We start from the raw sequence: 16,030 nt of genomic DNA on the forward strand, positions 1-16,030 counted from the left end.
AAATGCAAGGGGCTAAGAATATCCAAAATATTTTTAAAGCAGCAGAAAAATATGGACAACTCATACTATTGATTTTCTGGCCTAAAAGCCACAATAATTGGTAATAGACCGATCTAACAGAACAGATAATCAGAACTAAATGCACACAAATAGGAACACTCGATTTATGATAAAGGTTACAGCATAGAAGAGTATTGAAAAGATGGTCTTTTCAGTAGATGGTGCTGGGTCAATCGGATATTCATATGGGAAGAAATAAAATTCAACCTCTGTCTTACTCCATTATTAAGTCTGGTTGAAGAGTAGAGCTAAATATAAATAGTAAACTAATAAAATTTCTAGAAGATAACATAAAAGATCTTCATGATCTTGTCATGAAAAAAGATTTCTCAGTGAGAAGACAAAAGCAGTAACCATAAGTGAAAATATTAGTAAATTAGACTACATTAAAATTAAGACATTTTAATCATCAGAAGACATTGAGAAGAAAGTAAAAAGGCAAACCACATAGTAGGAAAATATATTTGCAATACATGCAGCTGACAAAGGTCACATTCCCAAATACAGAGTTTCTATAAATCAGTAAGAAGACATAGATAATCCTTATAACAAATGACTTTTGAAAACCTTTAATTTTATTTTTGTTTCTTAAAATTTTTATTATTGAAGTATAGTTGACCTAGAATGTCATATTAGCTTCAGGTGTACAACATAGGGTTTTGACAACTCTATACAGTATGCAGTGCTCACCACAATAAGTGTAGTTACCATCTGTCACCATACAATGTTATTACACTATTATTGACTATATTCTCTGTGTTGTACTTTTCATCCCTGTTACTTATTTTACAACTGGAACTTTGTCCTAATCCCTTTCACCTATTTTACCCTTCCTCCTCCTACCCTCTTCTCGGCAACCACCAGTTTGTTCTCTGTGTTTATGAGTCTGTTTCTGTTTTTTTGTTTGTATATTTTTTGTTCGTTTTTTAGATTCCACATATAAGTGAAATCACATGGTACTTTTCTTTCTTTGACTTATTTCACTTAGCATAATACCCTCTAGGTCCATCCATGTTGTTGCAAATGGCATGATCTCATTCTTTTTTTGGCTAATATTCCATCATATATATATATATATACCACATCTTACTTTATCCATTTGTCAATCTATGAACACTTAGGTTGCTTCCATATCTTGGCTATTGTAAATAATGCTGCAAAGGACATGTGGGTGCCTAAGTCTTTTCAAATTAGTGTTTTCATTTTCTTTGGGTAAATACCCAACAAGTGGAATTACTAATTGTATGGTAAGTTTCTATTTTTAATTTTTTGAGGAATCTCTATACTGTTTTCCCCAGTGGTTGCACCAACAGTGCACAAGGGTTCCTTTTTTTTTTTTTTTTTTTTTTTTTTTAACATCCTTGCCAATACTTATTTCTTGTCTTTCTCATGCCAGCTGTTCTGACAGTGTGAGGAGATATTTCATGGTTTGGGTTTGCATTTCTCTGATGATTAGTGATGTTGAACATCTTTTCATGTGTCTGTTGGCCATCCTGTATGTCTTCTTTGGAAAAAAAAATGTCTATTCGAGTCCTCTGCCCATTTTTAAATTGTATTATTATTATTATTATTATTATTATTATTATTATTATTATTTTTTGGTGTTCAATTGTATAAGTTCTTTATATATTTTGGATATTAACCCCTTATTGGATATATGTGATTTGCAAGTATCTTCTTCTATTCAGTAGGTTGCCTTTTTACTTTGTTGATGATTTCCTCGCTGTGCCCCAATAATTAATTTTTGCTTTTGTTTCCCTTGCCTATAGAAATATCCATAAAATATTGCTAGGGCTGATGTCCAAGAGATTATTGTGTATGTTTTCTTTCAGAAGTTTTATGGTTTCTTGTCTCACATTTACGTCTCTTGACCATGGACAGACTCTTAAAGAGGCACTTCACAAAAGATATTTTCCACACAGTCAATAAACATGTGGTAAGGTGCTCAACTTTATAAGTCATTAGGAAAAGCAAGCTAAATCTACTCTGAGATACCATTATATAGTTTATAAAGTAGCTAAAATTTACACACACTGATGCAGAGAAATAGGACCGCTTTATTCCCTTCTGGTAGGGATTTAAGTTGATAAAACACACTTTGAGAAATTATTTAACAGTATTTACTAAAGTTGTGCATACTCATAACTTATGCCATAATAATTCTAATTTTTATGAATAGGATCAATAGATATTGACACAGAAATACGTGTATAAAAATGTTCATGGTACCATTATTTGTAATAGCCACAAGCTAGAAATCCTTGACAGCAGTAAGATAGATAAATAGACTATGCATATTTATGCATTTAAGTATTATACTACAATAAACATAAATGAGCTTTAGTTACATGCAACAACATGAATTGATTTCAAAAGAAGAAAGACAGACACAAAAGAATGTATAGTGTCGATGCTACATATGTAAAGATTGAAAATAGTAAACTAATGGTGTTCACAGTCTGGATAGTGGTTATCCTTGGGGAGGAGGAGATATAAGTGACTTTTTCTTCCTAGACCTGATAGATGTTTGCATGGGTGTGTTCACTTTGTGATAATACATGGATTAATATGTATGTATGTATGTTATCTCCAATCTGAACCGATTCTCTCTAGTGCCATTGCTAACCCCCTGGTCCAAGCCACGTCATTACCATCATTTCTCATGTGACTTGTAGTTTTTTCTTGATTTTTCTCTCTGCCTTTATTCTTGACCCTCTTTAATATGTTCTTGATACAGTAACCAGAAGGTTCCCTTTAAAATTAAGTCAAATTATATCACTTGCTGCTCAAAATCCTGCAGTGTTTCCATGTTTCATACGGTGTAAAAGCGAAAGTCCTTACATTCATCTACAAGAACCTACGTGGTCTGATTCTCAATTACTTTTTATGTTGTTATCTTCTTCTCCTCCCTGCCAGCTTACCTGTCTGCCTACAGGTCCACAGTACCCACACTGGCCCTCTTGCAGTTCCTGGAACATACCAGTGTGCTCCTTTCCACTAGTGTTGTTCCACTAGTCTGGCATGCTCTTTCTTGAGATGGGGCTAACTTACTCCTTCCAATTCTCTTTTAGATGTCACTTTTTCATGATGCCTACCCTCATCATCTTATTTAAAATGATAACTTGGCCCACCCCCATTAGTGCTCCTAGTTCCCTTTACCGTGTCTTCATTCTTATTTTTTATGTAATACTTTTATCTCTCTAACATACTATATTTTGCCTCTATTTTTGATTCTTATTAATTTTCTCTCCTTGCTAGAAAAGAAAATAACACATTTGTTATCTGCCACTTCCTTCAGGGATTCTTCTTTCATTCACTGATATATCTCAAAAACTTAGAACGTTGTAGGTGCTTAGTAAATATTTGTGGAGTAAATGAATGAATGAATTTATTGAATGTCTAACATGTGACAAGATTTCTGCTGGGCATTGGGGGTGTAATGTTGAACAAAACCAAAAATAGATGCTGCTCTCATAGACCGTTTGCCAATTTGAGAGACAGTTATCACAGGAAAACATAAACAAATGTTTAGTTCCAAGGGGTGATAAGAGCTAAGGGTGCTTTGAGAATATATAATTTAGGAATTTATTTTGGTCTGAGGTGGGTCAGAGAAGAGGTCCCAGAGAAAGTGATGTTTGAGCTGAGATATGATGAAAACGGGTAAGTGATTCTAACTTCTTAGGCCTGGGGTAGGGCCCAGGTATGGACATTTTAAAGAAAACTCTGCTGGTATTTCTAATGTACAGGGAGCTTGGAGGACCACCCTATACCAGGGCTTTTCCAGCTTTAATTTACAAATCACCTGATTATCTTGCTAAAGTTCAGATTCTGATTCAGAAAGTCAGCAGTGGGCCCTGAGACGCTAGTTCTATGAAGCTCCCAGGTGATGCTGATGTTCTGTGGATTATATTCTGAGAAGTAAGGCTTTATAGCCTTGGCCCCAAACTGCCTCATGAAGACACAGTGTTTTCTAAATTATCAGCTGATTTGGAATCCCCCCTCCTTGCTTCAGTTATATGGACTATACATCCTGAGAATCTGAATATTTCAGTTTACAACATGGATGTTGCTCGGCTGACTCATAAATTCGTATTATGTAGGCTTTGTTTACGTGTTTTATGTGTGTATTTGTGCATGTGTGTTGCTTGTTTTTCTCTTCCCCTTTCGGCTGGGTCCTCCCAAAGGGCAGGGATTGTGTTCAAGTCTCTGTGTCTTCTGCCAAATCCACTGTGGCCATGATAAATACTCAGTTTCTACTAAATAGTACTGACTCTATCCAGGCAAATCCTTTCCATATTATATGTATAAAGGGTGATTTAAATTATCCTTTGAAATGCACCATTCATTTTCACCTTGCCGTGAATATAAATGACAACACTTATATTTACAGTATGCCTCATCAAACACATATTTATGAGAAAAATTAAAGACAATAATAAATGTAATAAATAATAGAAAACAACTGTAATAAGCAATAATAAAAAATATTCATATTTTCAGCTGATTGTCAGAGTATTTTTAAGAACTCTGGGGAGAAGTTGAGTTTTCAAAAATAGAACATTATTTCAAGTTTATTTGTTGAGTTGTACCAGGAAAAGCATGGTTACCTTTCCTTCCTTCCTTCCTTCCTTCCTTCCTTCCTTCCTTCCTTCCTTCCTTCGTTCCTTCCTTCCTGTAGATATGTCCTGATTCCACAAGTTTGTTGCAAGCTAAATTTTTAAGAGCACAGATTTTAACTCATTTTTGAATTAGTATTTATTTAGCACCTAAGGATTAGGAAAAGAGTCAAGGGTATATCTGAATGTTGATATTTACTCTAAGTGGAAGGGATAACGCTACCCTATAGCTCACCTATATTGGCCAAAACCACATACAGTGATTTTCTACTTAAATCAGAAATTCAATGAATTGATAGTTTAAAATTACAACAACAACAAAGATAACACTTACTGAGTGCTATTCTAGGCACTTTACATGTATTAACTTGTTTAGAAGGCAATTACTATTATTAGTTCAATTTTACAGACTAGACTGTAAGGGTCAGAAAGGCTAAAACTGAAAATTATCTCTTCTTTGAAGTGGAGCATATTTGAGATACCACATTAAAATTAGAATATTTCAGGGAGGCAATGGAATAGAGCAACAAAGAAAAAAAATCAGAGCTTTGGAATCAGACAGATTCACAGGAGAATATAGGCTCTGCCACTAATTCCCTATAAATCCTTGGGTAAATCACTTAGCCTCTCAGGATTGCAGTTTTCTCACCTACAAAGTGGGATGAAATCACATATCCTATTTATTTTTCTCATACTGCTTCTACCCACCTTGACTAGGAAGTGGATCTAAAGAGCAACTGACTTACAGACCTATCACCTCATAGGCACCCTTCTGTCACCGACAAAATCAGATTATGCAGTAATCTTTCCTCTCTCCCTTCCTCCTCCCTTTCTTCATTGTTCCTGAGTAACTACCATTTCTTATGCACCTGCTTCATATCAAAAGCTTTACATACATAAACTAACTTTTCTTTATTTCCTGTCTTCCATCTTTTACTTATTTCCAGTTATTTTTTTTTTCCCCAGTAGTGCAGTGAAAGAGGTATTGGTAACCCTGAATTACAGAGGCATTAAGCAGGAGTCTGGTTCAGTTCACCAGTGCAAGTCAGGCGGGAGCGCTTGGACCATATACTTTAAGTGCTAAAAAGCTAGAACAAAGCTGATATGAGCATGGGAGGGACATATTCATTTATGTGTTTTAGCTCTGTCCCTTTGGAGAGTGCATTATTAAAGTGGGGATGACCAGGTGGAAGGCAAAAACAACAACCACAATCACAACTATGGCTGCAGTATTTATGTGTGTCAGGAACTGTGTGTTCCATCTATGATCTCACAGCAACTCTATGAGGAATCAGTATTTTCACTCCATTTCACATATGATAAAATTGAGGCCCATGGATTTTGAATAACTAACCTTGCATGATTTTGAGTTGAGATCCAAATTTTTCTTCACATATGTAAGTGGATTCAAATATATAGTTTCTCAAAAAAGAACCCCAAATATATAGTTTCTCATATATTGTAAAAATTGGTAGTTTAGAATGAATAGTTGGAAATATGCAATATATGAAGGTAGATGAACCTCACACACGTGGTGCTGAGCAAAAGACAGCAGGAAAAAAAAAGCACATTGTGTGTGAGTCCATTTATAAAGCTCAAAAACAGACACTTCTTAGCTGGCAAGCTAAGTATAGTTAGTTAACTTTGGGGGGGTAGTGATTGCGGGAGTACCACGGGTCTCAGGGGGTACTTCTTATTCTTCATCTGCCGGATGTTGATTTACATGTTCATTTGGTGAAAATTTATTGAGCCACATTTAAGATTTTTATTCTTTTCCAAAGATAGGCTGAATAGAGGCTATATTTAGATTAAAAGTAAGTAAAAAATTCTTGAATAAGCTCCTCTTTATTTTTATAGCATTTCTTTTATTCTTTGAGCCTGTATTTCTATTCCATTTTCCTCATAGAATTTAACTTAGTTCAATTAAAAATTTTAATTGTTTTGTAACTATAATGCTGTAAATCTTGAAAAATGTTTTCTTTAGGGTTGAATTATCCTCAAGATTTTTATTAGTACACAATTGGCAATATATCAAAATATTATAAATTTAGATATAAAATTATTAAGCATTAGAAATAAATTTTATTAGATGTGCATTTCAAATTTAGGTGGGTCGTCTGTTCTTGGATGGGAACAGTTGGAATGAAAGAGAGATCAGTATCAGTACTATTCCCACTATAATGTAAGCATGGAGTGATTGGATGGCCTTAACAGGAATGAAAGGAATTTGTTTATTTTTAATAACAATCTCTCACAATTATTTGAATTTATTCTGAATTGGATACCAAAGACCACAGCAATATATTACCAAAATTACTTTTACTAATCTGTAATCATGATAGGTTTTTTTTTTTTCAATTTTGTTGAGAGCAGAGAATTGTGAAAGAATTTATAAAATCACCTTTATTTACTTAGTTGCTGAATTTCTAGTGAGCATAACAAAAGCATTTCAGGGAGACTCATTAAGTAACTAACTGTACTTGTTTCTCTTTCATTTAGAGGCACTTTAAAAAAAATCTGATATATTCAGAAACTGTGGGGAACATTGAAACATTGTTTCTTTCAGTATCCCTTTGCCAATACAGTAATTTTTGACAAATTGTATTTATTTTATCACATGCTTTAAATATTTTTTCATCAAAACTTTGGAACTACACATTTAACTCATTCGAATTAAGGAACACATCTGTCCTGTAACCAAATAGGCAGACCAGTTTTCATTGTCAAGCCAATTAGGTTTGATAGGTATCAAACCAATTAGGTAAATTAGATTTACTTTCTCTCAGATAAATCTGACTGCATTTATCAATTCAAATAAATGTGTTAGTACACGCTGCCTGACATCTCACTTCTTCATGCTGATTTTAGGTCAGGCAAGTCATTGAGCCTTACCAGGAGTCTTGCCTAAATGAAAAAGGTTCCACTGCTTTCAATTTTTCTTATCTGTACAGTCTAGCTTTATTCTCTTAGGCTGTTCTTTAAGAGGGATGCATTTTTGTTTTGTTTTTGTTAAGTATTTGGGTGATGCAAGAGTTGAAGTCCTTTAAACTCAGTATCACTCCCTCTGCTTCACTGTGTAAAACATCTAAATCCATTACGTCCCTACTGAGGCCAAACCCTCCTGTTTTTATGCCACACTTGGCTCTTAGCAAAAATATGTATAAGACTAAGAAAAATATGAGGCCTAGCAAAGATTTATGAAGTCTTGATTAAAAGAGACTTTAGTGCCAGCACTTTTAATTTTTTTTTTTTCTTTGGGGCCCTTCAGGTTTTTAAATGTCTTAAGGCATTGCAATATAGTAAAATTTGGAATGAGGAAGATTTTATTTAACTGTCTACTTACATATATAAGTATGTATCTATTTCTGTGGGAAAAGGACAAATGAGAAATTGAAAAGAATGAAACGAGAAGGGAGAAATGTAGAACTCCCTCCATCTAAAACCATTCTTAGATCAGTTTTGTGAAAGAACATATATGGAAGATGAGGATCTGGGAAATGACCCCCTTGAAACCATACTTGATTGTGTAGCCTATGGAAAATTGTTCTGCGCTCTCAAGGGTTCTTCTTCTCTTTTGAAGAATGCTGCTGTAGAATTACCGATGAGGAGGTCTAGGAGGTCTACACGTCAACAGAGTTCGGAGTGGAGTGGTGAAGGTGACTGAAGTAGCTCGTGGAGTTGGCTGGTTCTGGAGGTGAGTGTATTTAGAAGGGGACAAAAGAGGACTGGTTTAGGTCAGGAGTGAATGAGGCTCGGGGGGCAATGATAGTATTGCATAACTTCAAATTTTCCCAGTGATATTAGAAAGCAGTAAACTGAGTTTGTGGAGAAAGAAGCAAGGTCATAGGGAGTTAGGATGTGGTCATTTGACATAATGATTGATTTGGGTGGGGGGACTAGGGTAAGAAATTTGAGGATCACAAAGAGGATAACAGGGATATTTCTCTCATGGGAGATTGTGCTGGGATTAAGGGGATGGTAAAGAAAAACATATTTTTGTTATATCCCTATTTGTGTTTTGTAGTATTGTGTACCCAGTAAATTCTTGATAAATATTTGTTAATTGATTAGTTCATAAGCAATGTGATTAAAGTTTCTGTCTGTTAAAATCACTGACAGTTCAGAAGAGGGATTCTTCTCTGTTCCTCACATATCACATAAATGGTAGATCAAATTACAGTAATTTATTAAAGAAATCAGAATTCAGGGAGTATTTTATTCTGGGAAATTGTAAGGTAGTCAGATAATCTCTATGTAGGCTCAGTTGCTTCAATTTCCACAATCGAGTTACCCAGTAGTGGACTTCTGATAGTAGTTTTGATGATAGACTGCATGTTTTAAACAGTATCTAAGAAACATCTTTCCTATTCTGCATTCCTCTAAGGAGACAAATATTATGGAAAGTAAACATGCAAGCAGGCTCTGGGAAAGAGTGAAATTGTGTATATTCTTTAATTAAAGCAAGGTTTTCTTCTTCCGAATTTTTGATAACCTCTAAAAGTATGAGAGAAAACACACATGAAAATGTGAATGCAGGTACATACACCTTGGTAGTTTCCCAAAGGAGAAGAAATCACTCTCATTAGTTAGCAAAGATAAGAATAGAAATAATGGATTTAAATTTGAACAAGAAGTGTTTGAAAGAGTGGAGAAAAATTTAACGGTAAGATCAACTGGGGAATGAAACCAATTTCTGGAAGAGTTGATGGGATCAAAATCACGTGAAACCTAAGGTTGCAGCTTGTCAAACACCTAGAGAAGAAGCATGCACCCTGTACTGAACATTCTCTAAAGACACAAGTGAAGAAAGCAAGTGAGAGCAGTGAGTAGAGGGACAGAGGGGTTTTAAATCCCCAGTCCTGTGTGGTTTCTTCTCCAGTGTGAAACGAGAGAGCTGGAGGCTGTGGGCATGCCTGCGTGGCAAGTAGGGACAGTGACTCCCCTGGTAGGCGATAGCCATCTGTGGCTGAGCCTGGGAGTTGAGCCCAGGAGTCTATATCTTTTCCCCTTCTATTTCTGTGGGAATTTAGGGAACGTTGAAGCAGATTTTCTCGTTACCACTAGGAACTGCAGTTTTAAGGGAATAAAAGATACTCTTTCCTGGCAAGATGGGGTCAGTAAATGGCCCATAGAGATATACTACATTTCAGGGCACATAAAGGCCTAGAAGAGATCATGACTGAGCACATGGGATAGGCAGTTGTTCCCTGCTCGGCTGGGAAGTCACTGGAGAGGAATGATGTCCCGTGAATGGAGTTTATCTTTTCAAGGCAAATTCAGATGTGGATGGAATAATTGAGAACGGAGGGTACCTATGACCATTTCTAACAGATCTTAGGAGTGAACTTAAATGCAAAAATGGTGACATAGGACTGATTAGAAAAATGATGCCTTAAATTGTTTATAGTTTAGTTTATAGGTTGCCTGCCAGAGGGGTGGAGTCTCATGTAAATAAGTGGAACCGTCATTTAACAGATTCAGTTGTTAGCTCTTTTGTTGTGAGGTTAGGCCATTTCTGACGCACAGAGGCCCCTGCACATGCCTCCCATGTCCCTCAAACAGCTGGGTTTTGCTGTGGCCTTGTGTGGAGAGCATCTCTGTTACCACAGTATGAGATGAATTATGTCTCCCTCCAAATCCATAGGTGGAGGTCCTAACTCCTTTTTTTTTTTTTTAAATGATTTTTTATTATATTATGTTAGTCACCATACAGTACATCCCCGGCTTCCGACGTAAGGCTCGGTGATTCATTAGTTGCGTATAACACCCAGTGCACCATGCAATACGTGCCCTCCTTACTACCCATCACCGGTCTATCCCATTCCCCCACCCCCCTCCCCTCTGAGGCCCTCAGTTTGTTTCTCATAGTCCATAGTCTCTCATGTTTCATTCCCCCTTCTGATTACCCCCCCTTTCTTTATCCCTTTCTTCCCCTACTGATCATCCTAGTTCTTATGTTCCATAGATGAGAGAAATCATATGATAGTTGTCTTTCTCTGCTTGACTTACTTCGCTTAGCATTATCTCCTCCAGTGCCGTCCATGTTGTAGCAAATGTTGAGAACTCGTTCTTTCTGATAGCTGAGTAATATTCCATTGTATATATGGACCACAACTTCTTAATCCAGTCATCTGTTGAAGGGCATCTTGGCTCCTTCCACGATTTAGCTATTGTGGACATTGCTGCTGTGAACATTGGGGTGCATATGGCCCTTCTCTTCACTACGTCTGTATCTTTGGGGTAAACACCCAGTAGTGCAATGGCTGGATCATAGGGTAGCTCAATTTTTAACTTTTTAAGGGAGGAGGTCCTAACTCCTGATACCTCATAATGTGAACTTATTTGGAGATAGGGTCTTTACAGAGGTAATCAATTTAAAATGAGTTCATTAGGGTGGGCCTTAATCCAGCATGACTGGTGTCCTTATAAAAGGAGAAATTTAGACAGAGGTATATATGGAGGGAAGACAGCGTGAAGAGGCGTAGGGAGATGTTGGCCATCTATAAGCCCAGGTGAGAGGTCTGGAATAGATCTTTTTCTCAGAGTCCTCAGAACCAGCCTGCTGATACCTTGATTTCGGACTTTTAGCCTCAAAAACTATGAGCCAATAAATTTCTGTTGTTCAAGCCACCCAGTTTGCAGTCCTTTGTTTTGGCAGCCCTAGCTCACTAACGTACCTCCTAATTATAGATTCACAGACACTGTTTTCTTTATTTCCTCCCTTCTTTCTTTTTTCTTTCTTCCCTTCCCTTCCCTTCCCTTCCCTTCCCTTCCCTTCCCTTCCCTTCCCTTCCCTTCCCTTCCCTTCCCTTCCCTTCCTTCTTTCTGCACCTGCTATGTATTAGGCATTGAGAATACAATAATCTTGGCCCTCAGAGAACTTCCAGCTGTGTGATGAAGATACATGTATAAGTGGACAGTTTTAAAGTGCTGAAGTAGACGAAGTAGAAGATACTCAATTCAATTATTTGGTGTCTGCTATGTACTATGTAGCACGATTCAGGATTAAGAGGCATATTTGAAATCCAGCTCTGCCACTTCACATGCTTCATGTTGAAGAGCTATTTACTCTAAGAGAGAGTTTTCTCATTTGTAAAATGGGGAAAATCATGTCTCCTAGTGAGATTTGTGTAAATTTTAAACGGGATACTGAATGTAAAATATTTAGGATGGAGTCTGTGTCTTAGCTCAGGTTGCTATAACGAAATATCAGAGACTCGGTGCCTTAAACAACAGAAACTTACTTTTACACATCTGAAGGCTGGGAAGTCCAAGATCAGGGTCCCAGCAGATTTGGTTCCTAGTGACAGCTCTCTTCCTGATTTGTAGACAAGCTGCCTTGTTGTGTGTTCACATGACCTTTCCTCAGTATGTGCATGTGGAGAGGGAGAAATATCTTTCTGTTTTCCTCTTCTTTTAAGGGCACTAATTCCACCTGCTCTAAACCCAATTACCTCCCAAAGACCCCACCTCCAAATACCATTACATTAGAAGTTAGGATTTCAACATATGAATTTTGAGGGGACGCAAATATTCAGCCCATAATAGCCTGAAGCATAATATAGTGCAGATATTATTAATTGCTGCTCGGGGAACATGTGGTAACTGGAATAGTATGCAGACAAATACTTAAATTGAAGGCTGACGGAATAACCAAACAGAATGTGTCGTCCAAAACTCTACTTTGCTATTCGTGTAAGCTTTTTATCAGGGTAATGTGGGAGTCATGGCTTGAGTTTTTACAACGATAACAGTAATATTTCATTTAGAAATATCTAGGTTAGAGCTTCCTATCTGGAAGAAATAGCCTTTGTTTTGGGACCTCCAAGGGGAATGAGAGCGCTTTTGGATTTGATTATGTTTCCCATTTTGACCTGGGAAGTGGAATTTGTGAGGATGGTGTCTTGATTTTTCTGAGTTGTGACTTAGGCAGCTGGACATGAGATTTTTGTGCCTAAAGTCATTAAAAGACTACATTTTAGACATTTAGAAATTGTCGACTTGTTAAAATAGCAAGCTTAAGCAGAATTGGAAAAAGCAGCTATTGTTTTAGGAGCCGTTGGATAAAATGATCTTGGAATACAGTTCAAAAATTCTCTCTTGCTTTTATTTCAAGAGCAGTGACAGAAAATAATTTTAGTATCACTGTAGTAAAACTTTTGGACAATGAAGCTTTTGGATACTGAAAATAGTTCAGTATCTGAATGATAACTTTTCTATTCTTGATTTTGTTAAGATAGGGATTTTTTTTAATTTTTAAATTTTATTTGTTTTTTTCCCCTCTTTTTTAAAAATTTAAATTCAGTTAACATACAATGTATTATTTGTTTCAGGGCTACAGGGCTGTGATTCATCAGTCTTATGTAATACCCAGTGCTCATTATAACACAGACCCTCCCCAATGTCCATTACCTAGTTACCCCATTCCTCCACTCACCCCCAGCACCCCTCAGTTTGTTTCCTGTGATTAAGAGTCTTTTATGGTTTGTCTCTTTCTCTGGTTTCATCTTATTTCATTTTTCCCTCTCTTCCCCTGTGACCCTCTGCCGTGTTTCTTAAATTCCACATATCAGTGAGATCATATGATAATTGTCTTTCTCTGATTGACTTATTTTGCTCAGTATAATACCCTCTAGTTCCATCCATATCATTGCAAATGGCAAGATTTCATTTTTTGATGGCTGTATAATATTCCATTGTATATATATATACCGCATCTTCTTTATCCATTCCTCTGTCAATGGACATCTCAGCTCTTTCCACAGTTTGGCTATTGTGGACATTACTGCTATGAACATTGGGGTGCAGGTACCCCTTCGGATCACTGCATTTGTATCTTTGGGGTAAATACCCAATAGTGCAGTTGCTGGGTCATAGGGTAGCTCTATTTTCAACTTTTTGAGGAACCTCCATACTGTTTTCCAGAATGGCTGCACCAGCTTGCATTCCCACCAAGAGTGTAGGAGGGTTCAAGATAGGGATATTTTTAAAGCATAGAACCCAGTGGTTCCCTGTTAGGCAAATATAGTCATCAACACACCATGTCTTCCTCCACGGGGACTCTGGTCCCTCTTTAGTCTGTATGGAATATGGGCCAGCCAAGGGGATTCAGGATCTGATGGCCTCTATTCCACCCTTGTTCTTCAATGGGATCACTGACAACCCTCCAGCATAGAAAGGGTGGCAGTTCTTCTCATTGCCATAAACACAAAAACAATAACAAAAAAAGCCCCAGTAGTAGAAAAAGCCATTTCCATTAAAAAAACAAACAAATAAACACAGTAGAACAAATCCTGTCAAGCAAAGGATTTGCGTTATATGAGTTTGGGGAATCATTTCATCTCTCTGAACCTCTGGGTCTTCTTTTTAAAAATCCAGACCTGGACTAGATATCTTAAAGATTCCTTCCAGCTTTGAGGTGCTCTTGGCTACATATGAAAGCCTTTGGAAAATGGTAGGGCACTTTTATTTTCATGGAAGGACTAACCAGCCTGGAAGTCTTTCCATAGAAGGTAGGTTTTGAGTTATATTATTGATATTTGCAGTGATCTAGATTGGTAAATTGAGGATTAGAAATGGAATAAAGAAGGCATTGATGGGAAGTTGGAAGAACAAATGGTTTGGGATGGAAGGTTATGAAAGCCAAGAACAGCAAGGGGAGAAAGGAGGTAATCGATTCCTCCTTCTTCCTCCTTGGTCCTCAGTTCAATCAGACATCAAGTCCCTTTTCCTTTCCATCCATTCTCCTGAACCTAAACTAGAGGGAGAGGTTGTATCACAACTTGAACCTCTATTAACCTTTGCTCCAACATTATACTCCTCAGGCTGGGATTCAAAGTAAAATAGCATTAAGTGAGAAGGAGAAGAGTTAAATTTCATCCTCAGATGACTCATTTGGAAGGGTCTTCCACGTTGCCCCACCTAGTAAAGGAGATTAATAATACCTGACCATTGTCACCTCACCAAAGACTAATGATATCTGCCCATTGTTACCACACTAAATTTGGGGAGAAATTCCAGATATACATCAAGAGAAAACAGTTATCAGTGTGTTGATGCATTTTCAATACTATAGATATTTCTCTTCATAAAATTATTTTTACATATTAAAAATATGTTTTCTTACTTCATGCATTTGAAGCAACAGGGATAAAACATGCTTTTAAAGTGAGATGTCAACCCAGATGTGAGGAACATATATGTTGACACAAAAGTTGAAAAGACCCCACAAAAATGACAAATGATGAAGAAAAAGCACATTTACAGCAGATCCTGACCTTTTGAGAATATGATCAGCCTGTCAGCACTAATGGTTTTCCATGTTCATAGCATAAAGCTATGAGCACCTATATTTGGGATGGAGGTCAGATGATATATCAATATAAAAATAATGAAACAGTACCATATCAAGCATAAAAAATAATTCTGCAATTCTTTTCCCTTTCTTTTCTCATCATAGATGTATGTGTTTGCATAATGTACATAGGCACAATGAGCCTGGCTCTTTTTCCTCCCAACCAATCCAGTCTCAAAGAGGAGTCTTAACATCACTGAAGGGTATTATGGCACCTGGTGTAGTTATTAGGACCAAAGGATTGTTTTGTTTTGTTTTGTTTCTTTTCTTTTCTTTTCTTTTCTTTTCTTTTCTTTTCTTTTCTTTTCTTTTCTTTTCTTTTCTTTTCTTTTCTTTTCTTTCTTTCTTTCTTTCTTTCTTTCTTTCTTTCTTTCTTTCTTTCTTTCTTTCTTTCTTTTTTTTACAGTTCTGAGAATAGGGTTAGGGATTAGGAAATGGAACATAGCAGTGACTGAATCCATTTGATCTCTTCCATACCCTTATTGTGCATTTGTAGATTTGCCTTGAAGCTTTCTTCAGAGGAAACTTCTATGGGTATAAAACACCTCCTGGACATTATCCCTTTGCCTAAAAGTTCTGCCTCCTCACCTAGGTTTTTAAATTTATCAAAGTAGAGCATAGTTTTCTGAAAAGGTCCAGTAAAGCAATGTTTTCCTGATTATCTGGATTTTTATTAATGGGTCTCATAAGCTGACAGAAACTCAGAGGAGTAACATCTTAATTTGTGCAAGCAGTGTGTGCCACATGGGAGGAAGCTCTCTCAAGGTTCCCTTCATTTCTCGGCAAAGATTGCCCGTGGGCATGATTTCAAGGGTAGCAAGAGGGAGAAGGTTAAAAGTGGGGTGAATTCCTCCTAAAAGTGAGAAAGAAATAAGACTTTAAGGACTCCACTGATACACAAGAGTGTATAATAATAATAATAAATAATAATAATAATAATAGTAATAAAATCCTAATAAGAAACATGGGAAACAAGAGTTACGACTGGATAACCTACTAC

At 36.7% G+C, this 16,030-nt stretch overlaps 1 long non-coding RNA gene across 1 annotated transcript in view; it reads left to right on the forward strand.

Moving 5' to 3' along the window:
- Positions 1-16,030, forward strand: part of LOC148110049 (uncharacterized) — a 221,966-nt gene that overhangs the window by 97,023 nt on the left and 108,913 nt on the right. Inside the window, exon 2 of the long non-coding RNA XR_015724318.1 lies at positions 8,257-8,370. This is a non-coding gene — a long non-coding RNA (uncharacterized LOC148110049). The remainder of the gene's footprint in view (positions 1-8,256; positions 8,371-16,030) is intronic.

This window comes from Ursus americanus, chromosome 5, assembly GCF_024610735.1.
Source record: "Ursus americanus isolate L20-20 chromosome 5, mUrsAme1.1.p, whole genome shotgun sequence".
Lineage (NCBI taxonomy): Eukaryota > Metazoa > Chordata > Mammalia > Carnivora > Ursidae > Ursus > Ursus americanus.